The 27,361-nt window shown below is 34.1% G+C and overlaps 1 long non-coding RNA gene across 1 annotated transcript; it reads right to left on the bottom strand.

Annotated features, from left to right (window-relative positions):
• Positions 1-23,512: 23,512 nt before the first annotated feature.
• Positions 23,513-25,110, bottom strand: LOC132743419 (uncharacterized). The gene is made up of 3 exons (XR_009627569.1): positions 24,841-25,110; positions 23,946-24,294; positions 23,513-23,728 (listed from the first exon to the last, which is right to left on the bottom strand). It is a non-coding gene; the product is annotated as an uncharacterized LOC132743419 (long non-coding RNA).
• Positions 25,111-27,361: the final 2,251 nt, after the last annotated feature.

Below are 27,361 nucleotides of genomic sequence, written 5' to 3'. Positions count from 1 at the left end.
GTGCGACATTTTTAACATTAGAAATGTTCATAAAAAATCTAACTGTTAACAGTCAATCTGTTGATATAAATATAACGATTCTCTTAAACGCTTATAGGCATTCTCATAATTGTAACCTCTACATAATGTCTAGAATAGTGAGAACGGACATGACTCTTCGGTAAAAAAATGTGAACGAACACTCAGAACATGTGTCATTAAATATTATATTGTTTCACGGAATACCATCAATTGGAATGACGCATACACTAGAGGGTATGTTTTTCAAGTAAACGGTGCATTGACAACCCAGCACCCCCCCCCCCCCACCCCAATAAATTCTAAGAAAATAGTCTCCGATTGAGTTATCGATGTTTATACGTGAAACACTTATGACTGACTAAAATATTTCAAGCAGAGGCGTTCGCATTGCTTTGATAAATGATGGATATTAGCCGCACTGTGAGACAAGCAACTAATGAAGCAGGTTTTGCGTGTAGTAAGCCGCGACATGCGCAACTTGTTCGAGATGCAGTAAAACCTGTCTAATCCGAACTCGTCCGAGATTATCCGAATTCACTGACATTTTCCATTAATTTCCGTTACTTAATCACATGTCAAAAGTTTATTACAAAAGATTAAAAGATATTTCTATTGCATTATATCAAAATGTTTATTGAAGATGACGAAAAACAATCAATTAAGCAATTGTAGTAGATATGAAGGCAAGCTAAGTGTAATTTTCACAATTTCGCAGATCATACGTTTCAACCTTTAAGCAAGAGAAATTACTCTTATCAGTTTGGTGTATGTTTACACCTGCAACATGTGCGACAATTTGTTTTTTTTGAATGTAGGTGTGACATTTTGCAAAATCTGTTCGGATCCGAGAGGTTCATTTAAGAGTAAAATAAGAACAAAATTTGAAAAAATGTCCGGAATTCAGAGTAGACAGGTTCCGGATCCGAAAGGTTTTTTACTATTGAAAAAAGAACGAATAAAATTAGGACCGGACACTTTGATCGGATGAAAAGGATTCCGGATTAGAAGGGTTCGGATTAGCAAGGCTCCACTGTAATGAAAAAAAAACGTGTTTGCCAAGCACTTATCTCTAATGACGATTCTTTTGATTACGTGATATTTTCTGACGTATCTACTATAAAATTACATGGGAATAAATTGACTAGTTCCAGAGACAGTAAATAAGTGTTTACCAAAGCAGAAGCAACCGTTACAGGATTACGAATGGGGCGCTATAAGTAGACGGGGCAAATCAGCATTAACAATATGAAGGAATAAGGGGCAGTAATTTTTGTGTGAATGAAATTTCGGGTAAAGATTTAAAACTATTCGTTACTAAATTATACCCAGACGGGCATAGATTTAAACAGGATAACGATCCGAAGCACACGTCTAAGTTGGCTCGCATTTAATCGGCTATCATAATCGAAATGGTATGGAATACCAATGAAGAATGTGTAATGCCATAGACAGGAATTCTGGAGTGAACATATGGACGTTAGTCAGTGCAAAAGATACATTGACCATTTATATAAAGTAGTGCCAGTCTGTGCTCGTATGAAGGGAGAGGCAACAGGTGATATGCTAAAAAGATTGTTCGGTTCTGATCGTTCTACCGGGCGAAGTATTCATTACTTTGAAAACTAGACAATGACGAAAAATATAAAATATGAAAAACAAGATCAACAAGGAAAGGCGGCGTTCAATGAACGCAACCCCCATATGACCCAGCAACAAGAACCAATGGCAAGGAGCCCAGGCGGACCCCAAACATAAAAAGGACAGGGCAACGACACGTTAATCATTAAATGATAAATAATTTATAACTGATTAGGAATTCAAAGAAAATAATAATAGGCCCACAAAGGGGAAGGGGACAGGAGACCGGGGGAAGGGGGGGGGGGGGTTAATCAAAGAAATAAAAACTAGAGGCAATGGGGAAGATACTTACCGTAGACGAGAAAACAACAAGGGACACAAGCAAAAGTGTCACCAAAACAGTATGAAACAACATAGACATACATCTGAGGAACACAGTGGGGCGCCGCCTTGGAACGGTCAGCAGCATAATAATGACTGCTGGGGAGTTTAAACCGGTTAATGGTGCACCAAACCTCGCTCTTAGCCCCACCATGTTCCTAAAAACGAGACAGTGTAAATAAAATGAATCCCCGCCAAGTGAAATTCTAACAGTTGTCATGGTTACAAAAGGTTAAATAAGTAAAACACTAAAATGATCATGTAGAAACATATAAAAGTAAACCCAATGACCATAACAAAAGTACTCAATGTCCTAGAGGAAGACAGAGCAACAAGAAAATCACCTACAAGGGCCCGACGAAGCAAGGCAGAAGACGAACATTAAGACAATTCAGTCCCAAAGGGCTTTACGAACTATCCATCATAGAGTCTCCCACTTGGTCCGTCAGATGCAATCAAAAGAGGAAAGCGTAGTGTCCAACTGTAAAAGGGTTGAACACTAAACATGCAGTATGTCTTAAAATAGTAGGGTCATAACCTCTTTTAATAAAACGTTTAATAATTTTAGTAAAAACAGCAGAAAAATTACCATGACCCAAAATCTTACAAAAGAGGGCTAGGTCTAAGTTCACTCATATGGACTAGTGGCGGATTATAGATAAAATTCAATATTATAATGCGTATGAACATAATGGATGTCACTTTGTCACATACTTGATGTATCTTATTCATATGGCTTGACTGTAGACATTTTTAATAAATTATTGACCTTTCCCAAAACATAGCTACAAACCGTTTTCCTGTACGTTTCGGATTCAGTTCCTCCTGCTGCAATTCAAAGTGTTACAAATAGATGCTTTTGTCTAGTTTTGTTTTCATTATTACTTTATTCTTTAAAGTGAAAAAAACTTATTACTGCTGTTTTAGAAAACGAACAATGTTCCTTTACTATGAAAACCTATAAATTTCAAACGGTCTTTGGAAATTGCGATAAAAAGTGATGTTCTCTGAGTAATCCAGCGACTTAACATACTTTTTGTGTGAAATGATATGTACAATGATTTAATAAATGTTTGAAACGAACCTTTCATAACAGTTAATGTTTATGATATAGTTTGTATTTGTTAGACAATTTGCGCATTTTCTCTTGTTATTAATAGATAATACATAACGTAACGAAAAGAGGAAAGTTCTCGGTGAATGACACATTATAGTCCATAAAATTGTGTTTTTGGAAGCATGAAAATGACAAAACGGTGACATAAGTTGTCCATATATCAATAGCTATCAAATTCAAATGCTTGTACAACACACCATTTCATCAAAAATGTTTTATCATCAAATGATTTATCAAATGCTTTGTCATTTGTCAAAGGAATTTGAAATAATTGTCATGTTTGTCATAATTAGACGATATGTTCCGGACAAAGTTTAAGGTATGCAAATAAACAAAGGGCAATAACTCCAAAAATAGGCAAGGCAGAGGTATGGTACTTTTGCACTTTACTTTAACTCAATAAAATATATCTACCTACAAAGTTTCATGTTGATATCTCTTAAAGGTATAGAGTTATGGGCAATATCTCCTTTAGTTTCAGCCCAATGTCTCGAACAATGTCCAAAGTGTAGAAATGAACAAACGGCAATAACTCTATAATCAGACGAGGCAGAGTTATGGCTTTTCTGCGCTGCACATCTACTCAATAGATTTATCTACATATAAAGTTTTATGTTGATTGAACGCCGCCTTTCCTTGTTGATCTTGTTTTTCATATTTTATACGTGATCCAAGTTTTCCGAAATGTTATCACATTATATCATACGCCTTTTTGAACAAAACAATTGGTATATAGATATATCCTCTGACCGTCCGTCCGTCAAATGTTCGTGTCCGGTCAATAGCTTTGTCATTTGTCAAAGGAATTTAAAATAATTGTCATGTTTGTCATAATTAGACGATATATGTTCCGGACAAAGTTTAACGTATGCAAATAAACAAAGGGCAATAACTCCAAAAATAGGCAAGGCAGAGGTATGGTACTTTTGCACTTTACTTTAACTCAATAAAATATATCTACCTACAAAGTTTCATGTTGATATCTCTTAAAGGTATAGAGTTATGGGCAATATCTCCTTTAGTTTCAGCCCAATGTCTCGAACAATGTCCAAAGTGTAGAAATGAACAAACGGCAATAACTCCATAATCAGACGAGGCAGAGTTATGGCTTTTCTGCGCTGCACATCTACTCAATAGATTTATCTACATATAAAGTTTTATGTTGATATCTCTTAAGGTATAGAGCTATGTTCCAGAAAATGTTAAAAGTATAAAGATGAACAAAGGACAATAACTCTGCAAAAGAACCATAACTCTGCCTTGTCTTATTTTAATGTACTTATACTCAATGAGATCTATCTCCCTACAGAGTTTCATGTTGATATCTCTTTAAAGTTAAAGAGTTATGTCTCGTACAATGTTCAAAGTGTTAAAATAAAAATGAACAAAATTATGACAAAAACTCAAATTAGTTAGGTCTCTTGTGCAATGCACATCTAGTCAGTGAGATTTTTCTACCTACAAAGATTCATGTTGATATCTCTTATAGTTGCAGAGTTATGTCCTGGACAAGAATCGCGGACGGATGGACAGGCATACGGACGGACGGGCATAGCGGCGACTATATGCTCATCCTGCGGGGAGCATAACGACATGTCATGTGCAACACATAGACCCCTTCCTCAAAGGGCATAACGACATGTCATGTGCAACACATAGACCCCTACCTCAAAGGGCAAGGTCACACTTTGGATGTCAAAGCCGAAAATAGTCTGTTACAGCGTATCATGCCAAGTCAGGCCCAGGCAAATAAAATGTCAGTGGTGAATTAATTGCTGACATACCTTTATTGGTGACTGGACACGAAATATACCCTGTAACATACCATATCCTGTATTGATTTTGTATTTGTCAAATTGTGTGGCTTTGTACAGACTCAATCAAACCGAGTCTGCAATTCTTATGTTATTTTGTTGTGATTAATGCTTCCAAGGGATCACTTTGTTTCCAGAATTTTGTACTTCACAACAGCATGTGTCAAGTGCCGTGAAGCAGCCGTAAAAAGTTGCCCCGTACTTCACTTCAGTGTTGTTATATTTTCTGGTCCTTCGGGATCATTGATGTCAACACTATAAAGTGTTGAGAATTGAGTACCGCTCAAGCCGGTGCTGGGAGGCGTGAGGGATGTTGCACTTATTCATTATCCCTCATGTACAGACTCAATCAAACTGAGTCTGCAATTCTTATGTTATTTTGTTGTGATTAATGCTTCCGAGGGATCACTTTGTTTCCAGAATTTTGAAATAATGATAACAAGTATACAAATGTGTTGTCATTACATTTCTTTAAGGAATCTATTGAAACTTGCATGTGCAGATCTAGCAATGATCAATATTTTGCACTGAGGGTCCAGATCCATACTTCAATCTTTTAAAATAGCAAAATTGTGTGCATCATCTAAAACTTCCCTTTAGCGTGGGACGTTCGTAACTCTGTTATAAATTCTTGTATGAGTTGCAAAGCATATTTCACTGTAAAATATGATAAACAAGATCATCAAGGAAAGGTGGCGTTCAATGAACACAGCCCCCACCCGACCAGTAACTAAAGTCAGTGGCAAGGAGCCCAGGAGGATCCCAAACAAAAACAGGACAGGGCACAAGACATAGCACGGACAGGTTAATCTCTAATAGATAACATTTTCTCATTAAACTCCATGATCTTGCACAGGTTCGTGATAGATATTACCGAGGAAATTCTCTTTCAGAACTTTTTGACACTTTTTCTTCCAATAGAATAGATAAATACAGAATCCCTAAAGAAAACACAACACGGCAAAATTGAAAATGTTGCAGACTCGGCTTGATTGAGCCTTTTCATGGACGGTACTGGAAAGTGCAAGTTACCGTCCTCGCCCCCTCTTCCAAACCATTTATCGATTACGTAAAGACTATACTGTATTCTAAGATTAAAGTAACTCATTTTAAACCTTGTACAAACATTTTTTTAGATTTTAAAATCTCACGGTACCAATTAAAGTGTTCGATGCGGTATAACCAGTTATGTGTCAATGTGCCGTTAAACCCAAAAAAATAAAGATTTTAAATTAAACTCATGACCGCGGGCTATAACATTCTTCTGTTCAGAAACTAGCAATGATTATCAAGTAACTGTCTATGCATAATCGGTATGTTTTATGTCTTTCTAGCGACTTTCTTTATACTACACAATGCACACGAAAAGAAATGATATGCTCTACTTGGTTCATATGACTTCGGGATCATTGTTGTATTTGCAGCTAATTATAAGTTTTCATTCATAAATGACGACACGAAGTATCCCCTATAACAGACCGACTCCTATATTGATTTTGTATTTGTCAAATTGTGTGGCTTTGAAATAGTCATAACAAATATACAAATGTTTTTTCATTATACTTATTTAAGGAATCTATTGTAACTTGCATGTGCAGATCTAGCATTGATCAAGATTTTGCATTGAGGGTCCAGATCCATAGCACAATTGTGTGCTTCATGAAAAACTTCCCTTAGGCGTGGGATGTTGGTAACTCTGTTATAAATTCTTGTTGTATAAAAAACGAGGCATATTTCATTATAAAACATTTTCTCATTAAAGTCCATGATCTTGCACAGGTTTCTACAGGTTTGTGATAGATATTACCGAGTAAATTCACTTTCAGAACTTTTTAACTCATTTCCTTGCCAAATATTTATCGGTTGGTCCTACAGACTAAATGTATTCTACGATTTAAGTAACTCATTTTAAACCTTGTTCTAACACTATTTTTAGGTTTTATAATCTCACCGCTACCGGTGTGTTTGTCAATGTGCCGTTCAACCCAAACAAATAAAGATAAAAAGTTTAAGTATGACCGCTGGCTATAACATTCTTCTTTACAGAGACTAGCAATAACTATTAAGTAACTATCTATGCATAATCGGTAATTTTTATCATCTTTTAGCGACTGTCTTTATACTTCACACAATGCAAACGAAAGGAAATCGTATTGGTTTAATTTAACGGCGCAACAACAAAGTATAAATCATAACTCGATTACTTAATACAAAAGTATCTAACCATAATGATTGTATTTGAAGCTTGTCACTTTACTGAATAATTAACTGTATGGTTTTAATTTGAGTCGGAAGCCTATTACATGAGGGCCATAATGGCCCTGCGACGCTCACCAGAAACAACTGCTTTTTAGTGTTGGCAATTATCCATTGTCAATATTTTCTAATATAAAATTTGAGCATACATATGTATAATATCTTTAAACAATAATTTGAAGAAATGCCATGACCAGGGACATTTAAGCTTTAGGTTAAACGGAGCCAATCAAATTAATATGAGCAAACTTGATAAAACACTACCTAAGAATGATACAGACAATTATTTCAGTAGGATATTGTGTTCAAAGGTTTTAGCTTTAGCGGCCCCTAAAATGGGCCAATAAAATCCTTTACAATACATACATAAAGTAAATAATTTAAAAGGTAAATATTACTTTTTCTTACTTGTCCCATCTGTTACAGATTATCGTGTTATCTGTTAAAAGATAATCGTGTTTGCGTTTTTAGAGTCAAAGTTCATGAAGCCATGGGATGTTTTTTGGAAAATAAATTGTAATAAATAGTATTTATTTTCTTAGTGGATAATACTGTGAGAGCTGTATATTGTTGTCTTGACGTCTTATCTGTGATGCAGGCTTCATTACCTCTGATCCCATTTCTAAATTCCATTTTAGTTAGTTCAATGTGTCATTTCAACACAACACTATAACTTTTTAATGTCTGCAATGTCATCTATAACAAAAAGTCAGTATATATATATTCTCCTTAAAGACATTTATCGTCTCGGTCATTCATTCAATATATATGAGAATTATCACAAATTTGATAACTTTTATTTCTCAATTTGTTAAAAATCACCAACGTAAATTGATATAAACTGTATGCGTGTAAGTCTTACATATTTTTGTAACTGGTATAATTTGTAAATATCATTGTGTTCATGTATGTAATTGGTCATATTTCAAGACATGAAAATTGCATGTTTCGGACATCAAGCTGATTCAAAAACTACATATGGGGTATTTGCAAGTAAGAAAGATCAATGAGTACCCGCCTCATGAAATTCAATAGTTTACATATTGGACAGTTTTCGGCAAAACTGTCCTTTTAGCAAAAAGTCAATTTACAAATTCTGGGTCATATGGAAGATTTGAAAAATAATGCCTTTATGTGTTTTCACAGCAAAATAACAATGAACACACATTTGAAACTGGACTAGTGTGAATAACCTACGTGTTGTCTTTAGCTTTTGGTTTCCATCCAAATAAAATGTATCGTCTTAAATTTCCACTATGAAACAGCGCTTTTATCATTATTATTAGTATTATTGGTAGTATTGAAAGTTAAACTAACCATACAAATACAAAATATAATATTACTTAGATTATCAGCTCTTAAATATATGTTTATAGATTTATAAGGATTAAATCATATTTCAATAGATAACGGAAATTGTTAGAAAGATCGAAAGAATTTGCCAAGAGCCATGTCAACATGGCCATCCCCCGCCGAATGTGTTTGCTCATTGGAAGAATGTATATGTAGTAGAGCAGAATAATTCAATTTCAAGAGGTCTTTTGGTAATGAAATTGATGGCTGAAGTGATTACAGATTTGAAACCTATGTGAATACTGATGGCTGAAAATAACAAAGGGCAATAACTGAAAAATACTGCAGGGAAGGTTATCATTCTTCTGTGTTGCACCCCTCCTCAGTAAAATGTATCGACCTATGAAGTTATAAGTTGATACCTCAAATACTTTTTGAGATAAGCTCCCGACAAATTATTCTTGCATATCAGACTGGCGTTTCCGTGAGTTTTACCCATGCCGGAAATTTCATCTGGCATGGGGGGTTCCAGATGAGTCGCGTGCTGTACGATGGCACAGTTAGGATGACGTCATTTTACCGTTATGAATGAAGTTGTTATTCATACGCTGTTGTAAGAAAGTAGTTACGGTTGAAATGATATTTATTTTCATTGAAAATAAAGATAAAGAATTTAAAATACAATCGAATATGGTAGAATATGCAAGAAAAAAACATCTGACATATGTTTGCGGTTCGGATAGGAATATCCGTCCATCGGTCACCCGCCCATGGGCGGTAACTCGGCAAGCCTCGTTACCGCCCAATGGGCGGGTCACCTCGGGACTGATATTCCGATCCGAACCGCAAATATGACAGATATTATTATGATTAAAAAGAACAAAGGGCAATTACTCAAAAATTTATGAGAAGAGTTATCAGTCTTACGCACATCATTCCTACTCAATAACATCCATCCACCTATGATATTTCATTTCACTTTTGGGTTATGCTCCACTAGGGTGAAAAATTAAGTATGAAAAAAAAAAACAAAAAAAGGGCAATAACTTTTACAATAGCTCTCGTTCTTTTTGAATAGTCGAGCGTAAACAAGAGTTAAGTAAATCTTAAATCGTAACAGGGATATTTTAACTGCCTCAAACAGGACATCATAGAAACTGACTGTTAGTTGTAGCAATGAATCAAATCAATTGGATGGCCATTACCACGAGCAAAGATATTGTTTATTTTAGCATTGACGAAACTAACAATAGTTCGTTGGATGATGCTAACACTCTATCATTTTTTTTCTGCCATTATAAAAAAACAACAACATTAACATGACATTTACTTTCCCATTCCAACTCACAAAAATATCGGCGGCCATATCCAGCTAAACATTGTGTTAAGATAAGCTTGTAAATGAGGAAACTTACCAAATTTGGGGCCCAAAACGTTATCCATTTATCCATTTAACATTGACGCAAAACTTGTTCAAAGACGGTTTCAATGTTGAATGACTTAATTACTCACTCATGAAGGCAGGCATTTTAACATTGTTTATCATGAATAAAGGTGAATTATGTCCGATTGAAATAAGTGCACGAAAATTCCGTGTGAATAAAATTTTACCTACTAAGTTTAAAGGCCATGCAAATATTTCCTATAGTTTAATGTTTTCAACGTGAACATACATTTAATTTCAGTTAGATTTATTTATAATTAAATGCGTTTATTAATTTATCTGTTCTTTACACTTTAACGTCGTATAAGTCCGATACAGTTTCTCGTATTTTCTTCGAAAGTGTCTTCTTAAAGACGTAAAGAAGACAGTTCGCCTGGACAAACAACAATGTATCCTCGGCTTCGCCTCGGAAAATTTGTTGTTTATCCTAGCAAACTGTCTTCTTACGTCCGTAACCTTACAAATTTAGTGTATTTATCATGTAATTGAATTTTGTGATAAGAAATATAAAGATTGTGTTACATTAAAGAAGAAAGAAACATCATGTCATCGCAATTTAAAATTATCACACAAAATGGTACCAAAACACATTTTTGAGACATTTTTGAGATTTTGTTGTCTTAAGATGTATCGTGTTATGTCATAGTTGTCTGTCTTTTATCAGCTGATTATAGCTTGACAAGTCATAAAAAGTAGTTACCTTATCATATATCTTACAGATTTAAAACTCGGTGGGGGAAAAATAACACCTAAACCATTAAATATAATGTTCATCAACTTGCTATTTTGTTCTACAATATATGTTTAACAATTATGTGATGGCATTTTATATGTTTTGAAAACAAAAATATTGTACGGATAAATACTTTTTTGAAAAGATTTCTTTATAATGTTCTTCCAGCAAAATTTGTAAAATGGATATTCGATCTCATTACATTTTATTGTAAACTTTAGTTTTGGTTGACACATCATCTGTATCATTTTAACTTTGACTACCTTATAATCTAACATGAAAAAAAAAAGAGAAATGGTTATTGATGAAAGGAGCATTTATTTTATGCCCCTCCCCTACAAAAAATTAGAGGAATTATTATTTGTACAGTGCCATTCTTTCTTCCATATTCCTTACTTTGAGTTCGGTCCATACTTTTGCGCATTTTGCATAAATTGTGCACTGATGGTCATGTCAAGTCAATAATTATGTCATTCATGGATGGATTTTTGAAATAACTTAATAAAAAAGTTTTTGGACATAATGTCGATGTGTCACATTCAAAAATCAAGTCTTTAGCTTTAAAACTCAGGGTCAAACTTTTACTTCCATATTCACAATATAATTAATATATGTTTTTTTCTTTCCAATGTCATTTTTAATCCTGGATGATTTTTTTTACAATTATGCATAACTGTTTTTACATTGATCTGATGTGTATCACGCTAAAACAATTTAAGATGTGTTGCTCAAAGTCACCCCTATTTTTTCATTTCATGCGATGATACTCTTGTCTGGTCAACAATTATGAGTTGCACAGATGAACAAGAAATAATCAAGTATCGCGTTCGAAGGTTAAGGTCATAATTGTCAATTGTCATGATTTGTACATAAATTTGTAAATCTTGGATTTTGGAAATATTATGCGTAAACATGCTGCTTGTGAAATGGATATTTAGCGAACTAGATTCAGTTGTTTATCCCAAAGGTGAAGGTCACAAATGAATGTCAAAAGTCGTGATACTGCATTGATAGTTATGTCCAGTCAATATTCTTCCCACTTATTTAAAGATTTTAAAATAATTGTGCTTAACTATGCAGTAATTAGTGAGAATAAGTTTGAACATGAATGGTTCAAGGTAAAACTGAATGAAGGTAAAATGTCATAAAGATATATTCATGGTAGTGTTTATTCATCAATAATGTTATTCTTGAACTAACTGAACTAACAAGGCATAATTTTGTGGCAAATTAAGAAGGCCATTTTGACAGCTAGAAAAAAGAAAGTAACGACTGTATATCAAAATAGTATTTTTATGTTTTTTTCTGGTTAAGTAAGTATCCATTCCGTCATAGATGCATTTTTTAAAATAACTTTACGCACGAGTATAAGGAAGTTTGTGTTTATAATTGTAACACTTTCGACACGTTCGATTGTTTCAGACAGATCTTGTTAAAAACATCGTATTCTTTCACTATATATTAATCTTCTGTTTGTGAAGTATTTCATCATCATCATTTATAAAGCATCATGTCAGGTAATATTGGATTTTTTTTCAACAACTCCATTTAATTTTGTACGACATCAAGATGTAAACTTTACTATTAATATGACAATGTTTCCAAAATGTATACAATATAATCAGAAAGCTTAGGTTTCTTGCTTTGCAGGTAATATGCAAGTACAGTTTTCATAGACAGATTTAGGGCATGATTACAACAAGAAAAGAAGGTTAATAAATGCCATATAATTAAGTCAATCGTTATGTCCATCTGTAGTATGCCTGCCTAGCTCAATGAGAGAGCATTAGATAAGTAATCAAGGAGTCACTTGCTTGATCCTCCGACAAAGTAAATTTCTATTTAAAAAATAGATCTTTCATCGCTTATTCAAATATCATATGAGGTTTACAGGGGTCACTTGCTAAGAAATTTGCAGCTTAATTATTAAGGAAATCCGGTTAGGTGGATCAAAAGCCGAAATAAGGCCAAATTGTTAGAGAACGCCAAATTTATGTTTTATCCATTGTTTTCTCATTAGGGTACTCACAGTTTGTTAATTGTGGGAGCATACGCCACTTTTAATGTACTGCCTGAAAACAGTAACATTGAGCTTTCAATGATGACCTCCGTATTAACATATCTGCGAATTATTCAAAATTCAAATTTAACTATTTCATGCAGAAGGTTGAATTATCCTTGAGTAGGTGCTTTGGGGTGTTGACGGTAGTATGCATTATCCAGTACCATCCATGAACAGGCTCAATCAAACCAAGTCTGCAACATTTTCAATTCTACTGCTTATTGGAAGTTCTTTAGAGGTTGTATTTTTTCCCTATTCACACCTGTTACTTATGCCAAACTAGCATTTTTTAGAATAAATATGCTCAAAATCGTACAAGCAAATAGAAGCTTTAAGAATACACAATATGGCACATATACGCTCGGTTCGATTATGCCTATTTTTTAACAGTAGTGATAAATGCAAGCTTCTAACAACGTCCTCCAAGCAAAATTCAGTATTTAAACAAAAATGTAGTGAAATTATAACAGTGAAACTTAGTTTTTAACATCCGTAGGCAAGTTCATAAGACGGTAATTAATGGATCTTCAATGTAACCATTGCGCCACTCCATGAAAAACAGTGTATGGACCCAAGTAAAATAATGCGTGTAGCCTAAATATGAAAATTGTGTTGAACTAAATTATTGAAATTTTTAAAATAGGGTTATAAAGTCTTAATATCAGATAAAAGCCACCAAAGGAGAAATCTTAAGTCAGGCAACATATCCTCAAGGGTGATATTCGGTATTCACGAAGGAATACTAGAACCACCCAACGGGAAAAAAGTCAAATAGAAGAAACTAAAACTATGCAACACAACCATGTTATTGTGCTGAACGATTTAAATTCAATGATCAAAAATATAACATCCCAGATTGATCAAACTGTCAGGAGCTGATGCATGATTTTTGCCATCTACACAGTCAGTGCTCAGTCTGATTTTGAAACACTCCCAAAGTACTGGCATTTAAAACCTTATTTTTGCTGAATAGTGAGACAACACATAACATAGCTAGTGGAATTAAAGGAAACAGCGACTATGTACTTATAAATGTAAATTATAACTAAATACTGGTCGGTTGCTTTGTGTGAAAATTGTTGCTTTTAAATCAACTTTTGTACAGAATGTATAAGTGCATAATTTCAAGATGTATGTATTTCTATGACAAGTATTGATAGCTTAAACATGTTTTAACTATTTGGATGTTTTGTGTGCAGTAACAATCACAACTTTTGCTAAACTTATTCATATACGATTGCTAATTTTATAAATGACAATAATTCTTACCTTTGTCAAATTAAAAAATGATGATGTGTTTATATCAAATTTCACAACTACAGTCTCACAAAATGCATTACACATACATCATGGTTCTTGATTAATATAATTGTAAGTGTGTCTTTTGATGATTTTAATGCGCTTTTTCTTAATTGTAATTATGATGCAAAATTACGTTTATCAAAGTCACATTATGCATCAAAAATAAATAAATTAAATACTGGTTTAAGAGAATGTAAGATGCTTGTTACCTGAATAAAATAGCGATTTATCCAAAATACTTTGTAATAAATGTAGCAAAATGTAAGCAAAGTAGTATTTTAACTTCCTTCCATACAAAATACTAATTCACAACAACTATACTTATTGCCAAAATGTAACAGATAAAATAGTTCAGGTGATTGGCCAGTGATTAACGATATGGATACCATAAAACTATACCAAAATTAAAAAAAAACTTTAGAGAAAGGAAGATAAAAGCTTTTGTGACCCATAATAGGCCTTTAAGAAAAACATAATTAATTACAGGGGTTATAAACAGATATCAAAATTAATAAAATTACATTTGTTTTTGTAGAAAAAAACGTAATAAAAACTGTTTCTGCCCATAAGAGTACGTTGAATAAGCATCGTTTAAGTTCAATTTTATCCCACACACTTTTTTAGTGCTACTCTTCTGAGACACATGCTTGGCGACAATTTTAATTAAAGCACACTTACATCTATTTTATGTTACAAAGATAAAAAAAAGTTACCAAAATACTAGTATGTTGTTTTTATACATTTTTGTGTGAATTAATTATGAGAAATAAAACGTTTAAATGATGTTTTTTCTTACTTGATTTAAGAATTTATATACTGAAATTTGAAAATACTTGTATTTGCTATACATCCTCTGTTTTAAACATAAAATTAAAATATTTTTGAGAACACACACACACACACACACACACACACACACAAGATTGGATAAGTTTTTACTCCATACACCAGAGATAAACACAGTATAAATACATAACGTCATTATATAACTGGCCCTTTTATTAGGACCATATTAACTTGACCAACAAGAGGGAGTGCAGCTGTCTAAACTTTTTATTCAAAAATATTCAGTAAGAATTTCGTAGATTTCACAACAATATCTGCAATAAAAGTGTTTTACCAAAACATGACTATGCTAGGTACATCATTAACATAATTTATTGATAATAATTGTCAAAAAAAGGCAAAAAATTACTATTAAACATTAAAAAGTAAAAGCATGTTCTATTAGCACTTTAATTTTGAAAGTGTTATATCGGACCCGATTTTTTTTAACTCTTTCCCTCTGTGATACATTTTCTTGTAATGATTTTTATGCCAAACTAATACAGCTATTATCAGCTAAAACAACTGTAGCACAATTCTTCTACTTTGTGTCAAAACGATATACTAAAAGGCAACAAAATGCTAAAACTGTGGGTTTTTTACCTGTTAAATTTTTGGTTAATTGTGATAGTCTTAAAGGTTGCTATGGCATGATGTTTCTTCTCTTCTCAAATGTAATACATATTTATATATCTTACCACAAAATTAAATTTATATATGATAATTGCACTAAAATTGCAAAATGAGGGCAAGTTTTAGGAGCTAATTAATTTTGAACGCGCTTTCTTGGGGGTTATTTTACCCCACCCACATTTGAAGCTGTACTCTTCTGTTATAAATGCGTCAGGTTATGAATTTTTATGCTTACCTTATCAAAAATGTTCAAATGATAAAGAACATACAATTAAAACACAACTTCCTATACATTAAACTGAAATTATAAAGTGAAGGCAAATTTTGGGAACATATTAATTTTTTAAAAAATCGGTAATATTACCCCACCCACTTATGAAGATCTACTCTTACGGCATTAATGCCCAGAAAATGATTTTGTATGCTAAACTTGTCTGGCTATGTTAAATTGATAAAGTATAAACAATTTAAATGCATTTTCGTTTATATTGTGTAAATACGGAAACACGAAAGTCTTCATATTGTCAAAAAATTCTATTTTTTTACAATTTTTAGGTAAATTGATAGTGATAATTTTAAAGATTGCCGTATAATTGTCATTTTTGCTTGATTGAATCATAAATTAGCCATATTTTATCTGATATTGTGCAATTAAAACTACTTTGTACAAAATCCGTATGTACAAAATCAAGAAACAAAAATTATATGGTATTTTGTAATTTATGGCGGCTATATCACCCTTAGGATAGCATTAGGATATCTACCCCTCATTCTTGAACCCATGCGATTGATGTCTTGAATTTCCTTAACATGCTTGCTCACATCATCGCCATATAATAAATCTGTATATTTCTGAGAGGCAGAACATAAATAATGATACTCTTTGTTCAGATCAGTTTTGTGAGTCTCTTTTCTTCTTATGTTAATTAATTTTTGCCTGACCTAATAAACCTAAAGCATCTGTCCCAGATTCAATTTCATATCCAGATAGTCTGTCTGAAGCCAAATTCAGAACCTTGGTAACAATGGCAGCAGCCTTAACGATAGATTCTTGTATAGACTGCATCTTAGCATCAATAGTCTGCATATGGGGAGATAATAAGTTCCAAACAAGACTATTTACTCTTGTTTTCGTTAATGCTGTACAATTTTCTGGACGAGATGTCTCTTTCATGAGCAAGGCAAACTTAAAATCAGAAATACCCTCACGAAACACATTATTAACCAAATTAGCCAAATCGGTGTCAACCTCGTCATCGACGGTTTCCAACAAATCATACTTGGAACAAACACCTTTAAAAGCCCCGGATGACCCCTGTTTGTTAATCTGCACTGACTGATCAGAAGGATGTTCATCTATATTACTACATATTGGATCAGTAACACCCAAATCAGCATCGCCGAAATGGTCTTCCTCTTCATGATCATTATAATAATTAACTGGAGCTTCCTCACAAAATGATAACATTTGGGACTCTAAAGACTTCAAACGGATATCTTGGGCTTTCTGATTTTTATTAATAGAGTTCAAAATACCCAGTTCTTGGTGAAATTTTTCACTCTGCACATTTTGTTTAGACACGGAACTCGACGAGTTCGAAGCTAACTCACCGGCTGACGACTGCGTCGTCGAAGTTTTCTTTGTAGATGGGACTTTCGAGGGCTTTTTGACTGAAGTCACAATTATTGGTTTTGTCTGGTGACCATCAGAAACGCTCATATCGGCTAATTTCAGCTTTGCTTTAGCCTTGTTGGCCTCACGCACTTCAACTTCGGCCATTACTACCGTAAAGCGTTTGCACTACCACAAACACAACACGTGGTAAAAAATACAAAAATAGTCAAAACCCAAAAACGTTATTTACAGCGTAAAATAACTAAAAAGGAATAGTTTTACTTTCAAGTCACTACAACGTAATGACAAAATACAAATTTAAAACTAATTTACAACAATGGTCGATAAACCTCGTTTATCGGAGAGAGTAAAAACAACGTCTTTACTCTACTTGTACGATAGGCGCACTGATTTATACGACATGGTCCGGCGCGCATCTCATTTGAGACCGACAGTAGTTTGACGTAATAAAATCTCCGTATGATCAACACCTGCAGATGTTTCTAACCTCAAAATTCGTCAAATTTTGAAGTCTGCTTAGACCGGTGCTAGGGGGCGTTGGCGATAGTCTTCACTTTCTAGTACCGTCGATGAATAGGCTCTGCCCTTTGTCTTTGCCCTGTCCTGTTTTTGTTTGGGGTCCCCCTGGGCTCCTTGCCATTGGTTCTTGTTGCTGGGTCATGTGGGGGTTGCGTTCATTGAACGCCGCCTTTCCTTGTTGATCTTGTTTATCATATTTCAATCAAACCAAAGCCGCAACATTTTCAATTTCCCATTTTGAGCTGCTGTAGGGATTAAGCTTTTATTGTTGTTGTTTTTTTTATCTTAATGAATACAAGCTTTAAATGAGCTGGCGTTGTCTTTGTTCATACATTTTACAGTTGAGTTTAGGTAAAGTATGATAAACAAGATCAACAAGGAAAGACGGCGTTCAATGAATGGTCAGGTCGGCCGAAAAATTGTTTGCATTAACAAGCCATCAGAGGGGTAAAATAATATAGAGAAAATAAGAATCCCTAAAGAAAGCCCAACACGTCAAAATTGAAAATGTTGCAGGCTCGGTTTGACTGAGCCTGTTCGTGGACGGTACTGTCAACTATCGTCCACGCCCCTAGCACCGGCTTAAGCAGAATTCAACGTTTAAACATGAATGGTAAAATTTTGGATTTAGAAACATCCGCAGATGTGTTCATACGGCGGTTATCATGGAACATTCAGTGATTCATCCTGCTCGAAGTTCATTCTAGGTGTTGTTGGCGTTTTGGAACTTCACCTTCGGGATTTTCATGGTAACTGCGGGGTACCGTTTAAAAAAATAAACACAAACACGTTATTTTTATTGGATTTTTCTATTTGCATGGCTACTATACTTATTAGTCAAATTATTTTCAACCATTTGTTTTAAATGTTTATCATATCAACGTTTGTTAGATTTAATTGTAATATGCTGTTATTGTGTTACATATTGGTAAAAATTAACAAAATTGTTCATGTATTTGGGATCAATTGTTCCAATTTGCTTAAAGGAACATGTATACAAAATATTAGGAACTCGACGTCACTTAAACAGTTTTCAGACCTTCAATATTCCAAGACAAAATGCTCAAGTCATACTATTCTCTGGTCTCCTAGTCTCTACAATGTGGTTTCGCTCCATGAGTCGGGGCGTACAGCTGGTTGTTGATAAAAAGCTTGTCCCGGACCAAAACTACTTTCTTGCCGTCTCTCCTGGTTTTCAGCATCTCCGGGATAAGGGAACGTCTACGTTCCATTAGTTCGGGTGGTAACTGTTTTGTCACATTATACGGTGAGCTTGTGAAATTTAAGCCTTTCAAATGATTCTTGACGGCTTGGACAGACTGCTTATCTTTAAAGCGTACAACGATGGGTCGTATTTTGTCATGAGCAGGTGCACCAACTCTGTGGGCAACATCAATGTCGAATTGCAATTGGGGATTGGAAATATTCAAGATTTTAGCGACAAAATCATGTACTTTTTCTTCACAGTTCACCGTGTTAGAACTTGTTGCATGAGAATTAATCGTCTGTTCGGGGTTTCCGGAATCGCTCTAAGGCATAATCCCGGCGGACCCAGAAGCTACCTCAGATGAGCAGACCTGGTTTAACGTGTCCGCTAAGAAGCGTGTTTGTAGAGAGAGAAGACGGTGCAGGCACAATGGAGTGTGAAAGGTAAGGATATTGGTTGGGGATCTGCGCTGCCTTCAGGAATACCGTGGAATAACATATAAAGACCCATTGAACGGCATTTCATATCAATAATGTTTTAATTAAGTTCATCATTCGAGATTTTAATATTCACATGTTCAGTAGCTAATTTAGAAACGTCGCTTTGCAACTTTGTAATTTTGTCCGTGTTTGTTTTTGTATACGTAGATATATTGTCATAGCCGTTGCTAAGAAATTCAACGCTTTTTTCAAAGGCTTTTAATTTCTCGTCCATGCTATCAACCCGCAAGGTCAAGGTTTTAATTGATGCCTGAATAGAGTTCCATTGTGTAAGTTTACTATCCATTTATCCGATCTCCCAAGAACATTCTGTAGCATTTCATAAGTTTGATTGTGTTGCAGCTGTATAAAACAGAGCAATTTTATTCACATAAAGTACTGTAGGAAGGTTTTTAGTTAGGAATTCGAATTCGTGAACAATAATTATCCCGACATAAAATTTCTTTTGGAATGCATGTTTTTTTTTCTGAGAATGCAAGAAAAAATACAACCAGTTAATAGATGTATACTCGTACCTTCTCTGGAGAATGTTTTCTTTTTGTGTTTGCTCTTTTTTCTGTTCCTTTGTTCTGCATCTTTAACAATTCCTTCATTTCATTTTCGGAGCCCGCACCGATTACCACCGCATCATAAACTTGTGTAAAATAGATAAATACAGAATCCCGAAAGTCGGCCCCATTAGTGTTACCAATTGCCACCTGAAATTTACCAAAGAGAAAGGCTTTGATTAGACATAAATATATAATTGGTGTTGCACATGAGTCTCTACAATACTTATTCAAGATTTTAGAGTAAGGGCACGGTAAAAGTTCAATATTTTTCATACTTGCAAAACAGAAGAAAGAACATGTAAAATGCTCAAAATAAAAGCAAATTGGGACAATGCCGTTGTCAATAAACTTCACGATATAAACCCATCTCTTGATGTGTCACCATCTCTTTTTGAGCGAAAAAGTTAGATTTCTTAGACAGCAGCCGTGTATATATAAACTTCATAAACGTGACGGTTATCCGATGAAAAGTGACGTTATACAAACGTGCAGTATTATAAGATAAACAGTCACTTCAAAATTTTATGTGATTAGACTCAGTAAGTGTATTGTAAGAATACAACGAATAACATACTTTTTCACCGTGTTTTATGGGTTCGTAATGCTATCTTTTTGGGAGGAAATTTAAAACAATTCAATATTTTTCTATTAGGACTTTGACGGTGGATACGGAGTATCTTTCCACATAGAATGTAGGACAATGTCAAAACACCCTACCTCAAATATTAATTTATGTTTACAGATTACATAACCCCAAAAGTGATAATTCAAATTTTACAAAATGATCAATAAAAATCAAAAGGAATGTTTATCTTAAGTAACATTAATTAAAGTATCAACGATGTCATGTATTACATTATAAATCAAAATTCAATTCAGTTTAGTAATAAAACGTGTGTGGTTATGTCCACTATGCAAAATTTTGAGGTGTGGGGTTTTGACGCTTGGGTTTTTGTCGGTATTTTTCCACATATGAACAAAGAAATATTTTACCATAGTTACAGTACCTGAATAGAATGTTAATATAAATCAGAAAACGACTTTTCATTTTGTTGTATTGCACTTAAAATGATTTGTTACTTTGTATTGCCAGAATACTAAATATCTTCTCCATAAAATGTTGGTTTACCAAAATAGAAATTGCACATGGTAGTGTTGTGTTCGCTAAACTGGTCAATAAGGTGCACGAAAATCAGTTTCTCAAAATCGGCAAGACATCACTTAAACAAGCACCGCTAGGCGAAGCATTATATCCCGAAAAGCGTTGAGTTTTTTAGTAAGGATGACGGAAAGACGCCATGGGTATAATATAATATAAGCTGAATTTCAGAGAGTGGACAAAACCCCACACCTTCAATTTTATATAGTGGACATAACCCCATACCTAATTATTATTTATAAAACCATACAATTCATATGATTCTGATCGTGTGTTAGAAAAGAACAAAACAGAATATTTACCAAAGTTTTTCATGGAATGGCACAACTGTGTCACATTGAAGGTTCCATGATAACCGCCGTATGAACACATCTGCGGATGATTCTAAATTCAAAATTTCACCATTTCCGTGTTAAATGTTGAATTCTGCTTAAGCCGGTGATAGGGGGCGTGGACGATAACTTGCACTTTCCATTATCGTCCATGAACAGGCTCAATCAAACCGAGCCTGCAACATTTACAGTTTTGCCGTGTTGGGCTTTCTTTAGGGATTCTGTTTTTCACTATTTCATTGTCACATCCGTGTTATTTGTGCCGTGTGGCGGCTGTAAAAAGTCTCCCCGTACATTTAATCAATGATGTTATATTTTCGATCCTTGAAGATCGTTCAGCACGACATTATTGTTGTGTATACATTTAAGGTGGTAATTTAGTTTCTTGTATTTGGCCTTTTTTCAATTTGGGTGGTTCCAATATTCCTAATTGAATACTGTGTAACGATGAGGATGTTCCACCTTGGACTTATAATTCCCCGGAAATAAATATTAACCTTTCAAATATAAAAAAGGCATCAAATTCACCTGAATATTTCAAAGAGAAGTTTCTAGCAATTAAGGAAGAACATGAAGATTTTATACATATTTATACGGACGGTTCAAAAGAAGGTTGCAAAGTAGGTGCGGCTGTGTTTGAAAATAATTTTACATCTAGTATGAGGTTACCAGATAATGCATCAATTTTTACTGCTGAAGCAAAAGCTATCGATTTAGCATTGTCATACATAGTACAGCATACCCACGATAAATTTGTGATATTTTCTGACTCGCTTTCTGTTTTAATATCCATTAAAAATAAAAAATCTGACAATATCATGGTAAAGAAACTTCTTTTGCAATTTCATGATATACTAAAAACAAAATATGTTAAATTATATTGGATTCCAAGCCATGTAGGAATACGAGGAAATGAAAAAGTAGATGCTTTAGCTAAACAATCATTAAATTTTCAAAAAACTGACTTATTGTTACCTGCTTGTGATTTTAGACCGGCTATAAATAAACTCGTATCATCTGAATGGAAAGCAAATTGGGACAAGGCCGTTTTTAATAAACTTCACGATATAAACCCATCTCTTGATATGTCACCATCTCTATCTCTGTCAAACCGCCGTGATCAAACAGTTCTTCTTCGATGCCGAATTGGACACACTAAAATTACCCACTCTTATCTCCTCACAAATGACAATGCCCCTTTCTGTGTAGGTTGTAATAAAAATTTTACTGTCAAGCATTTTCTTCTTGAATGTCATGATTTTTCACAGGCCCGTAATAGATTTTATTCTGTAAATTCACTCAAAGAACTTTTTAATACAATTCCATCAAAAAACATAATTGATTATTTAAAAGAGATAAACTTGTATTCTAGGATCTAATTGGCTCATTTCTATTGTCATTTACAATGTTTTACATAATATTTTAAGCCTATTATAGCATTCGGCACGATATGGCCAGTTATGTGTTGACGTGCCGTAAAAATCCAAACAAACAAACAAACAAACCCTTAGGATATGTTGCCTGCTTTTTAAATTTGTCTTTTGACGTCTTATCTGTGATATGCAGGCTTCATAACCTCAGATCCTTCAAAATTCCATTTTATTTAGTTCCGCCCATTGTTTTATCGTTTAGGGCACACGCATTCTTTTACTTGGGAACCATACGCCGCTTTTCATGGAATGGCACAACTGTGTCACATTGAAGATTCCATGATAACCGCCGTATGAACACATCTGCGGATGTTTCAAAATTCAAAATTTCACCATTTTCGTGTTAAATGTTGAATTCTGCTTAAGCCGGTGCTATGGGGCGTGGACGGTAACTTGCACTTTCCATTACCGTCCATGAACAGACTCAATCAAACCGAGTCTGCAACATTTACAGTTTTGCCGTTTTGGGCTTTCTTTAGGGATTCTGTTTTTCACTATTTTATACTATTATATAGTAACTTTACCCAGCAGGCACATCAACGTTGTTTCAACGTTGAATTATGGTCAGATTTCAACGTTGAAATAAGGTTGGATTTGGATTCGGATTTGAAAGTTGAAACAACGTTGAAATTTCAACGTTGATACAACGTTGCAGCTTCAACGTTGGCACAACGTTGAAGTTTCAATGTCATTTCAGCGTTGAAAACCCACCATACTTTAATTTTTGGATAAAAAGCAAAGTAACCAAGTTTAACAAAATATCAAGACAAGATTGAATACTTCAGATATTTTATTTCAAAAATACAGTTCAAGTGCTGCTTAAATTCACTTCAATAGTTTTAACAATTAAACTACAATCTGTTCCAATCTTTCCTTCTAGATCTTTCTGGGTATGTCAAGTGTTTGAGTACTTCTTTGGCTGTCTCTTACTGCTTCTGCAAATAAAAATAAGAAGTTTGTAGTTAAAAGTGACTTGGTCTATCTCAAATTATACATATAATTACTCAACTTAGTGATTTGTTTTTATCTTAAAATCATGCTTTTCTCTAAGATTTACATCATAAAACAGCATAGAAATTGAAAAATATCTAAGTTTCATATTGACAGCAAATACTGTATATAAGACAACAAAATCTTTTTAAAAAGTCTCACCTATGATTGGTAAGAAAAATTGCTCCCCGTCAGTTCCTTGCAGCATATTCCCAAAAAATTAACATTCTAAGCTCTAGCTAAGACCATTTTATGCAGCATCCTGAAATCAACAAAAAATGTAAATTTTATATATTAATAATGTTACATGAATATTCCGAAAATAATATATTTTAAGACAAGATAAATATCCAGTAGTTGAAAAATGTATACTTTGTATAGTAAAGAAATTCAAATATATAAATTAATAAGAATAAATTTCAATTTAACAAACCTGACAGTCCTTTTCATGTTGAATGTATGGTATACAGGCTACAGCTGCAAATCTCTAAATTTCAACCAGGGCCAGGATCTGGAATATAAAATAATAAAGAATAAAATAGAAATAGATTTATAATTCCCCATAAATTTACGACTATTAAACTTTAAAGTTTAACACTCAAATTTGTTATTTAACTTAATAATGTTGTTTTTTTTTCAAACTAATTAACACCGTATTATACTATCACTAAAATATAAACATAGTAATATATATATTGACGAATCGTCTTGGGACGTAAATTATGTGGGCCGAACTACTTTATAGGTTTCAATTTTATAATTGATTAAATTCTAATTAGGATATAGTACAGGCAATTGTTTAATAATATGAAAAATAAATTTAAGAAAGACAACATTTGTAAAATCATAAATTGCCAAGGACATCAATAACTTCATGCTTACAAGGCCTACCGATCCCAAATCTTTCAATTAGGTCGCGAAAACGTGTCAAATCAACTCAATCATGTGTTTTCATCTCTCATTTATTTCATAAAGTAAATTAAAGTAGAATTTTAAAAATAAATAATAATATTTTAAAAAATAATCAGTAAACTAATGTAAAACATCACGGTATTACCTCCGAAATCCAAATAAATTGCCAATCGTGTTGTTTTCAAATTTTCCAAACAGCGCCACCATTTGCACGAACGATAATCATAGACAACAAACAAAATCATAGACCGCAACAATTACTTCCCTTGACCAGCGTTATTTTATAAACGGGGTTTTAACTAATATCAATTTATTAATCAATATTATTCATAAAGAACTAAAAAATAAAACAACAAACAACAAAACATATTAACTAATACTTAAAGCGTTAATAGAAAGTGAAAAATTATTTCCAACTTTATTTGTTTCAATATACAGAAAACGATTGTAACGCAAATTCCTGACAAAAATCACTTACAGACTAATTCAATAAAGGAATAATAACACAAAATTAGTACAAAAACAAATCGGCGACCAGGGGTGCACAATTAGTACCCATAGGAATTCCTATGAACACATCTGCGGATGTTTCTAAATTCAAAATTTTACTATTTCACGTTTAAATGTTGAATTCTGCTTAAGCCGGTGCTAGGGGGCGTGGACGGTAACTTGCACTTTCCAGTACCGTCCATGAACAGGCTCAATCAAACCGAGCCTGCAACATTTTCAATTTTGCCGTGTTGGGCTTTCTTTAGGGATTCTGTATTTATCTATTTTAAGACGTGCTGAGTATAACTTTGAATAAGATAAGCTGCTGTATATAAAGGATCTGTTTGAATAACTATATTATCTGCCTCCGCGTCTAAGATTTTCAGAGATGATAATGAAAGGGAAGTAAGACGTGAGTTTTTTAAGATAATATTTAAGTCGGTGACAGACAGGGTAATTTTAGATTTACGTTTGATGTTGCCATTTCTACGTACTCCGTACTCCGTGAGATCGGGATCTACGTTTACGAATATTCAGAATAGAAAATATATCAATGTTTGGATCTTAGAGATGTTACCTTGTTGAAAAATATTGTCATTTAGGCCAGTGGGAAAGGCGTTTGTAAGTTCTTGATCCATTTTAATTCTGCTAAGTGTCTAACTTTAACTTTAAAACTAGCAGAAGCATCAGAATCATAAATTATTTGTTCCACTGGTTGAATTGAAACATTTTTAAATGAATGACCATCTTAACGAAAATGTTGATATAGAAAAATTTTGTGCGATTTCTCTCATTTTATAAAAATGTTCACGGAATCGAATTTTAAGAGAACGTCCTGTCTGACCAACATACTGTATGCCACACCCAGGGATGTTTAAAGTTAAAACATAAACAAAATGAGTTCCCTTTCAGTCAATATCTTTATTCAAAATAATATTAAAAGTTCTCCCATTTACATTAGAGGTTATTGTAGACCTGTGCGATAAAAAGTTACAACATCCGCACCTCTTAGAATTACACTTATTAATAGAAGGATACACTCTAGCTCTATGAGGATAATTAGTATGTGTGATATTATATTTCTTAAGAATGGTATGATTTATAGGACAAAGCCTAATGCGTAAAGAATTATTGAAAATATTAGAGTTAATGGATCGTGGAATATAAAATGAATTAACAGATGAAAAGTTTAAAGGCGAAAGAACGACGGATGGTGTTCGTCTAGGTGTACTGTGATTTCCAATCTGTAAAGAATTAGTAGACGTAGAATGTACCCGAAGGGATGAAAGAAAGTGTGTATTGTTTCTATTCAAGTTATTCATAATTATATGTAGTAATAAAATGATTCCGTGTCCAGTGGGGCACCAATATTAAAGTAACGAGACTAGAGTATTAGTGCCACAGTGTACACAGAACCTGCAAAAGGGTAAGATTAAAGAAAATTTGGGGTATAAAAATATAATAAGGTGGAAATAAATATAAACCATTAGTCTATGAAGGCTGGACATGGAGGGGGACACGAACACTGAACGCCGAACAATCCCTTGAGGATGACAATATAACAACATTGTGTCAGGGAATGACATTAACCCGGAAAGAGATAAATTCTTATCACTCGGGGGATGCGTCCCTCGAGGGACTTTTTAAATATGGGGTGTGCATAGAGGCCAGGGTGTCCACGTCCGTGACATCAAAGTCCCCACAATCACTCCGTGGTGATGGGTGACCCTTCTGCCACCGGCGGTGACCCCCTGATCTATTTGTTATTAGGAGTGTAAGAGGAGGGTGATCGCAATCCCCCTCACTCTCATTTATACTCTTATTGATTGGTAAAAGTACCGGTTGGTGGTTCGAATCCCTGTTGGAGGTCTTCACCTCTGCCACACTCTTATTGAGTAAACTTTCCTGCTCGCCATTAATATTAATAGGCGAGCATGGGGGTGTGACAGGTGAGTTCCTGGAGGACCACGATCATTTTCTTCCTTGATCATGGCCTCCTCTCCTTCAGTATTAGCTGGGCCTTGGTCCAGCCTACTTTTCTGGCTCGGGCAATAGCTGTAATTGCTGTGGCGCGGAAATAGGCGACACAGCCCGTGTATGCCGCGCTATGTCCCTCGCCACAATTGGTGCATTTAACTGATTGTGACCCAGAGGTCCTTGTGTTGTGGTCCCCGGCA

Source organism: Ruditapes philippinarum, unplaced genomic scaffold (genome assembly GCF_026571515.1).
Source record: "Ruditapes philippinarum isolate M1 unplaced genomic scaffold, ASM2657151v2 ctg6337_1_1_1_1, whole genome shotgun sequence".
In the NCBI taxonomy this organism is placed as follows: Eukaryota; Metazoa; Mollusca; class Bivalvia; order Venerida; family Veneridae; genus Ruditapes; species Ruditapes philippinarum.
This window is presented reverse-complemented; position numbering and strand designations above follow the sequence as displayed.